The following is an 8,719-nucleotide window of genomic DNA, read 5'->3' as shown; positions in this document are numbered from 1 at the left end:
CCACCCAGGCAATTGGGAGTACTTTACTCCTTCCATATTTACCTACTCTTCTTGTATTCAAGTGCCCCCTGTGGAGGCCACCCAATATGAAATTAAGTCCAGTATAATCCAAATGTTACCTTCATTTTATGGACTTAGTAATGAGGACCCTTATAAACATCTTGAAGAATTTCTTGAGATATGCTCAACTGTCAAAATTCACAACTTCTCCGATGATGCTCTTAGGTTAAAATTATTTTCTTTCTCACTTAAGGACAAAGCCAAATACTGGCTACATACTTTGGATTCCATGACTATATCAACCTGGGACCAGCTGCAAGGAGAGTTTCTCAAGAAATATTTTCCCATAGAAAAAACTAATCAAATAAGAAAAGCCATAACTAATTTTTCTCAATTAGATGAAGAAATGTTTCATGAAACATGGGAGAGATTAAAGGACCTTATTAGAAAATATCTTCACCATGCTGTACCCAAGTGGCAGTTAATCCAATATTTTTATGATGGGCTATCTGAAAGACATCGACAAATGATCGATGCATCATGTGGTGGGATATTCATGCTGAAAAGTGAGGATGAGGCATGGCAACTGTTTGAAATTTTAAGTGAAAATTCATTACATCATATGTCTGCCTCTATTAGAGATAAACCCATGTTAAACCCAAAGAGAGGTGGAATATATGAAGTAAAAATGCCATAGATATCCATCATAAGGTAGATGAACTGTCTCAAAAGTTAGATTGATTATTAAGTATAGAACAGTCACCTTCTCCATCCCGTCAGATACAAGATATATGTGCATTGTATTTAAGCCCCACTCATTGTGTGAATGATTGTCCGGTTGCACCACAGTTTTCTGAACATGTACAAGAACAAGTCCATCAAGCCCAAACTACTCATAGACCAGGAAACAACTCCTATTCTAGTACGTACAATCTGGGATGGAGAAACCATCCGAATTTCTCATGAAAATCACAACCAGTGGTTCCTCCGGTGCAACAAAAATCAGATTATCTGGATGAACTTTTAGGCATCCATCCCAGCCACAATACCAGAACCCTCCTCAACCCACTCTGAGTACTCATAGCTCGATTTTCAAAGAAAAGGTACTACAAGCACTTAAAGGACTAGAAATGAATACCCAACTCCTTCACTCCCATACGCAATCAATAGCAAAGCTAGAGACCCAGATAGGTCAGCTAGCAACAGCTTTCAGTAGGAGGAAAGAAGGTAAATTATCCAGTCAGCCTATTAATAACCCAAAAGGATAGTACATGACTGAAAGCTCCATTGGTCTTGAAACTTTTTTCGAACATGCCAAATCGATCATGACCCTTAGAAGCAAAAAATCTTAAATCAACCTAAAATAATCCAACAACAAGAGCAACCAATTCCAGCTACAACAGAAAAGAAAAAATCTGAAGAGAGGAAAGAACCTGTTAACCCAGCACCTGCACCTAAAGCTCCATTTTCCAGTGCTTTAGAATCCTCTCTGCCTCTTGATAAGAAGAGTATAAAAATGAATGGAATGTTGGAACTATTTAAACAGGTCCAGATAAACTTACCTCTTCTCGATGCCATTAAGCAAGTTCCGACCTATACCAAATTTCTAAAGGATCTGTGTACACAGAAACAAAAATCAAAGACACAAAAACCAAGAAAAGTCCACCTAACTGAGCAGACCAGCTCAGTTTTCCAGCAAATTGTCCCACCCAAACTGAAAGATCCAGGTACCCCAATTATTTCTTATGTCATAGGGAACCTCACGATTAAGAAAGCATTATTAGATTTGGGTGCAAGTGTCAACCTTCTCCCGAGCTCTGTATATGATCTATTTGAATTTGGAGAGTTAAAACCCACGACAGTGACCTTACAACTAGCAGACCGATCTATTAAGGTACCCGTGGAATGCTGGAAGACGTATTGGTGAAAGTAGATGAATTTTACTTTTCTGTTGACTTTCTTGTGCTGGATATGGAATCTGGCAGCAACACCAACGAAATACCAATCATCCTAGGTAGACCCTTCTTACAACCGCTAATGCTTGTATAAATTGTAGGACCGGAGTTATGGATGTATCTTTCGAAAATAAGAAGCTAAGGTTGAATATTCTCAATGCATCTTTGGGACCACCTGTGTACGACCATAATGAGATCAACTTGTTAGAGGAAGTTATAGAAGATAAAGCTCCTGCCTTGCTCAACTCAGATCCTTTGCAGACATGCCTAACACATTTTGGAATGGATAATTTTGATATTGATTGATACACTGAAGAAATACATGCTTTGCTAGAACCTCCAATTTTAGCACCAATCCCCCTTGGACTGTAAAGTACGAACAATTACCAATTCAATCAAGCCCTCTGGTACCATCCTTAGAAGCACCACATACTCTAAAGCTAAAGCCTCTTCCTGCCACACTGAAATATTCATTTCTTGGATCTAATGATACCCTTCCAGTGATCATTGCATCTGACCTATCCAACGACCAGGAAGACAAACTTGTCGGGGTACTCAAAAAGCATAAAGAGGCTATAGGGTGGTCAATTGCCGATTTGAAGGGTATAGATCCTTCTATTTGCATGCATCATATTCATTGCGAGGTTGAGGCAAAACTACATAGGGACATGCAACGAAGATTGAATCCGAATATGCGGGAAGTCGTGAAAAAAAAGTAGTGAAATGGCTAGATGCTGAAATTATCTACCCAATTTCAGATATCCAGTGGGTTAGTCCAACCCAAGTAGTACCTAAGAAGTCAGGTATTACCATAATAGAGAATGATGAGGGTGAGTTAATTTCTACTCGTGCAACAACTGGTTGGCAAGTATGTGTGGACCACCGAAAGCTGAATGTCGTTACTAGAAAGATCATTTTCCTTTGCCTTTTATTGATCAAATTTTAGAACGGCTAGCAGGACCAAGTTTCTTCTATTTTCTAGATGAATATTCGGGATATAACCAGATCCCGATATTTTCTGCTGATCAAGAAAAGACTACCTTCACATGCCCTTATGGAACATTTGCATTTAGACATATGCCATTCGGTCTCTGCAATGCACCAGCCACTTTTCAACGGTGCATTTTGGCCATCTTTTCTGATATGGTCGATAAATTTTTAGAGATCTTCATGGATGATTTTTCAGTATTTGGCTCTACCTTTGATGATTGTCTTCAAAACCTAACCAAGATTCTTCAACGATGTATAGAGACAAATTTGGTTTTAAGTTGAGAGAAGAGCCATTTTATGGTTCGTAAAGGAATCGTGCTTGGACATATTGTATCCAAGCGGGAGATTGAAGTAGATAAAGCAAAGGTTGAAGTAATCTTGAAATTGCCTCCCCCAACCTCGGTTAAACAAGTGCGATCCTTCCTAGGCCACGCAGGTTTCTATAGGCGCTTCATTAAGGATTTTAGCAAGATCTCACGACCCTTGTGCAACTTACTTGCTAAGGAAAATTCTTTTGATTTTAATGAAGATTGCCTAACCGCTTACAATAAACTCAGAACTGCCTTAACCACTGCACCAATCATAAAATCTCTGGATTGGACCCTACCATTTGAAATCATGTGTGATGCTTCTGATTATGCTGTAGGGGCAATCCTTGGGCAAAGATTTAATCAGAAACCGCATGTAATTTATTATGCAAGTAAAACTCTTTCAGATGCTCAATTGAATTACACCACGACTGAAAAGGAGTTACTTGCTGTTGTGTTTGCCCTAGATAAATTTAGATCATACCTTTTGGGCTCCAAGGTCTAGTATACTCCGATCATGCAGCACTGAAACATCTGCTATCCAAAAAAGATACAAAACCTAAGCTGATTAGATGGATCCTTCTATTACAAGAATTTGATTTAGAAATTTTAGACAAAAAAGGCTCTGAAAATTTGGTAGCAGATCATATTTCTAGGATCCTGATAGAACACAATAAAAAAATGATTAGAGATAGGTTTCCGGATGAACAACTCTTTTCAATGTCTTCCATTGGTCTTCCTTGGTTCGCTCATATAGTCAATTACTTGGCAGTGGGACAAATACCATCATATTGGACCCAACAAGAGAAAAATAGATTTTTCTCCCAAGTAAAGTACTATTTCTTGGAAGAACCAAAGCTGTTCAAATATTATCCAGATCAAGTAATCCGACGTTGTGTCCCTGAGTGTGAAGTCCAAAGTATTCTTAACTTCTGCCACTCGCTAGCATGTGGGGGACATTTTAGTGGAAGAAAAACTGCAACAAAGGTGTTGCAGAGTGGATTTTATTGGCTGATACTATTCAAAGATGCACATGAATTCAGTCGTAATTGCCTGCGATGCCAGCAAACAGAAAATATTTTGAGAAAAGATATGATGCCCCTATCCCCTATACTTGTAGTAGAAATTTTTGATGTTTGGAGAATTGATTTCATGGGACCCTTTCCCTCCTCATTTGGATTCAAGTATATTTTGGTAGCAGTGGACTACGTATCAAAATGGGTAGAGGCTATGGCAACCCGAACCAATGATCACAAAATCGTGATCAAGTTCATTCAACATAACATCTTTAGTCGATTTGGATGCCCAAGAGCCATAATTAGTGATGGGGGTACACACTTCATAAATAAGCACTTCGACATGCTAATGAAAAAATATGGAATAACTCATAAAGTTGCCATACCTTATCACCCCCAGACAAGTGGCCAAGTTGAGGTCTCCAATAGGGAGATCAAGCATATTTTTGAAAAAATGATAAGACCCGATAGAAAAGACTGGTCAGCACGCTTAGATGATGCATTATGGGCTTACCGTACTGCTTTTAAAACACCCATAGGAATGTCTCCTTATCGACTTGTATTCGAAAAAGCTTGTCATCTGTCGGTGGAATTGGAACATCGTGCATTTTGGGCCATACGGCAATTTTAACTTTGATATAAAAAATACAGGTTTCAATAGGAGACTTCAACTAAATGAACTTGAAGAGCTACGCAATGAAGCGTATGAGAGTGCCAAAATTTATAAGGCTCGAACTAAAGCGTACCACGATAAATTCATTGCATGAAAAACGTTCGAGCCAAATCAAAAAGTTTGGCTCTTCAATTCTAGGTTGCGTCTGTTTCCTAAAAAACTTCGCTCACGTTGGGACAGACCTTTCATTGTAACTCAGGTATTTCCTCATGGAGCTATAGAACTTAAAAATCCCAAACAAGGGAATACCTTTAAAGTGAACGGTCAGCGATTGAAACCTTACATAGATGGAATTAGTGATGGAGAATTAATTGAATTTGTTGATTTAGTGGATCCAATACCGCCATAATACTCAATTCAGTCTAGCTGAAGACTTTAAACTTAGCGCTCCTGGAAGGCAACCCAAATTATGCATTTCTTTTTATTATTTAGTTTTTGATTATCTAGCTTCTTTTCTTTTCATAGAAAAGTTCAAAAAGGTAATCAGCCAAGTTGGGAGGAGCATCTCATCTAAAGCCCAGATGAAGTCATGAACCAATCACGCCCACAAAGGAAGAACCCCTCACCTGACAATGAACGAGCACATCAAATCTAGGTGGTATCTTTCCTTGTAATTTCTTTCTCTATTCTACTTTGTTATTTTCTTCATCCATTGGGGGCAATGGAAATAAAGTTTGGAGAGAGAGAATAATTAAATTAATCAAGTCCTCAAGTATGACCATAATCAGTTTATGTACCAAATTTTATCTCGATTTGAAGCCAATCAGGTATTCTAATTGATGAATGATTAACGGTTTAGATAATTTTAGAGATATTGAGGGAGAAATTATTAAAAAAGTCCAATAAATGGTAAGGTTTAGATCAGAACAAATTTTAGAGTAATTCCAGAACCTTCGGCCCAATGATCTCAATAAAGAATCTACTTTATGAGGGTATAAGTGAAAAGATCAAAGTATGCATAAAGTCCACCTTACAGTCTATTTAGATTAATAAAATAGGTTTTCAGCATCTCTCACTGAGTAACCGGACCCTTTCGCCTAAGTAAGCATTATGGTTCGCGTCAAAAGGTGAGAATGTGAAAGAACCTCTTGTGAAGTCAGTCTTAACTTGTAGCCTTTTTGACTTGAGTTAGTAAGCCTGAGGGTGTTCTACACCTAATACCCTAAAGCCAACTGGTTTGGGAGTCATTGGCTTAAAACTCGCTATAAGGATCAATTAGAAAGCTTAAGGGGTTAGGACATTGCACTGACTATACACATCAAAAAAAAAGGGGGGGAGACTAAACTGCATGATGACATTACACCAAACCCACAATAAGTTAGAAGACTTAAAGAGTGAGGTGGGAAGTTGGTGAAAGAAAAAACTCTAAAAATTTTTATGGACTTTACTCGACCATTAAATGGGTATAATTGATAATCCGATGAAGTACCTCTTTGATAGTCTGGCCGGATATCAACTGATTTTAGAATTGTCCAGGATAACTTTTAATTCAAGAATAAGTTGGTACATATTTCTGATTTATCTATTTTGGATGAGTAAAATTTAAATTGAGAAGTATGATAAATATTTAAATTAAATTATTAAAAATATTTAAATTTATTTAATTATTTTTTAATTTATTTTGTAGAAGATTAAAAGATTAATGCGAATACGAGCATAACATGGATGTGTAATGGTTCGTTAAAGGACATATGAGAAATTATATCAAATGAACCAAGGCTTTTTCTGGAAGGAGGATGTAAGAGCATTAAATGCTCATGGGCCCATAGCATTTAATCCATTCAAAGGAGAAGTGGCATGCTAAACTATTATGTGCTATCCAATGGCTCATGTTGTGAGGAACACTTGATCAGACAGCCACAATCCCTCTTTTCCATATACTTTAGTGGTGGCCCCCTGCTTGAATACCATCCAATAGTCTAAAGTGTTCTTGACCATGATCCAATGGTCAGATAAAGTGCAAAAAAAAAAAAAAAAAGCTTTCAAAGAGATTTCAGAAGGTTTGAACGTGGAAGCCTGAGCATGGTTTAAAAATCCACGGGAGTTGGACACGATTGCTGAACCAAACAAATACGGCATTCACGCGGCTGCTGGCAATGAATATGTAAGCTGGTGTAACCAATGCGGGAGCTACAGATGCGGGAGCTGCAGAACGGATGTAGAACAAATGCGGAATAAACACGCGTTATGAAGTCTTTAAAAAGAGGCATAGGAAATATTTTTGGGGGAGGCTGTAAGTCGACCATCCTTCTTCTCCACTTAAAACTATTTTCGCTACCATTTTTTTATCTCTTCTCCACGCCTCCATCAAATCCTTGCTGACCATCGTATCCTTTCTTCCATCATCAATCAGCTTTCAAAAGAAGTTGCAGCTTCGCATCAAGAAGAACATTGATCCAAAAATTACTGTCAGTAAGAAGATGAATATCTCCATCATGTACGGCTAATTCTCTTCTTCTCGCGAAAAGGACACACATTGTAACAAATTTATTTCAATATCTTATCTTTTGTATTTCTTTTATTTTACATCAATAAATAATTTATTTTTTTAATGTGCAAAATTGTTTCTTTATATTTTAAAATTAGATTTGGTTAATTGAAATAGTTTATACTCTTTAAAATACGTCGTGATCCAAAGATACGATGTGTACCAATAGGAAATAAATTATTCTAAATAATTAAATCAATTATTTTTCTTAATTAATTTGTACATTAAGATAAATAACATATTTTTCTAAAGGACAAACCGTGACTTAAGAATACGGTTCGTACTTGAGAAAAAATAAGCTATACTAATTTGCACCACAAAATTTACTAAGTTGCACCGTAATAGGGATCTAAAATCTGTTTACAAAGTGAAATTTGATTCTCGAGACCTATTCTTATTTAATCATTTTTACCAAGTAATTTAGCATCAACTTTAGATTTCTTGGAAAGCAATATTTAATTCTCAAACTACATCTATTACACTTTAATTTCACCAATACCTATCCAAGATCCCTGTGGATCGACATCTGGTCTCACCATTTCTACATTATTAAGATCAATTTAATTATCTTTGATTGCCTCATGACAAGGCATATCACCTGAGCACGGATGGACAATCGTCATTGCTGAGAGACATGGTAAAGATGATCCTTGCTGATTTTTTATAGCTGCACACACATCCGGTCTCTACGAAAAGTCCACTCGAAGTCCCAATCTGATCGGTCTTCTCGAGAATGCTAGTTCGCGCGAAGACGTTTTTCTTGACTGATCTGGATCCTTTCTTTAAATCTCTGAAATCTTTTCAGATATTAAAAATGAACTTTTGGAGGAGATGAAGAGGTAAAAAAAAGATAGAGAAGAAAATAATCTCTTTAATTTATTTTCTCTTTCCAAATCCTTAGGATCAAAAATCTATAATTCAGGTTTTTACGCACACCCAAATAGAAAGGACTCTCCTTCTCTTTTCACGCCATGAATTCATGCCCAAGGACTTTTCACCATGAAAGTCCTTTTCTTTAGCCTCTTACATACATAAAAGAGAAGAACAAACCTCTTTTTATTGGTATGTAATAAGTTGGGTGAAGAGTCCAAGAGATCTTGAACTCTTCCAAGAGATGTCGCACCCTCTCCCAATTCCATGCCAAAACACACCCAAAAAAATATGAAAATATGAGATGCCCCTTCCCATATTTTTCCATGATAAATTAGTTCACTAATTTTTCATAAAAAATCTCCTCAAAATGTCACACACATAAGGAGAAAAAAAAATAAGTTGGCGGTAAGGTTTTG

The 8,719-nt window shown here is 37.0% G+C and overlaps 1 non-coding gene across 1 annotated transcript; it reads right to left on the bottom strand.

Annotated features, from left to right (window-relative positions):
- Positions 1 to 361: 361 nt before the first annotated feature.
- On the bottom strand, positions 362 to 467 carry LOC140852769 (small nucleolar RNA R71). Its single transcript, XR_012135667.1, has one exon. It is a non-coding gene; the product is annotated as a small nucleolar RNA R71 (small nucleolar RNA).
- Between the last annotated feature and the right edge of the window lie 8,252 nt (positions 468 to 8,719).

Source organism: Elaeis guineensis, chromosome 11 (genome assembly GCF_000442705.2).
Source record: "Elaeis guineensis isolate ETL-2024a chromosome 11, EG11, whole genome shotgun sequence".
Taxonomy (NCBI): Eukaryota; Viridiplantae; Streptophyta; class Magnoliopsida; order Arecales; family Arecaceae; genus Elaeis; species Elaeis guineensis.
The sequence above is the reverse complement of the archived record's forward strand: the minus strand, read 5'-3'. Positions and strand labels throughout refer to the sequence as shown.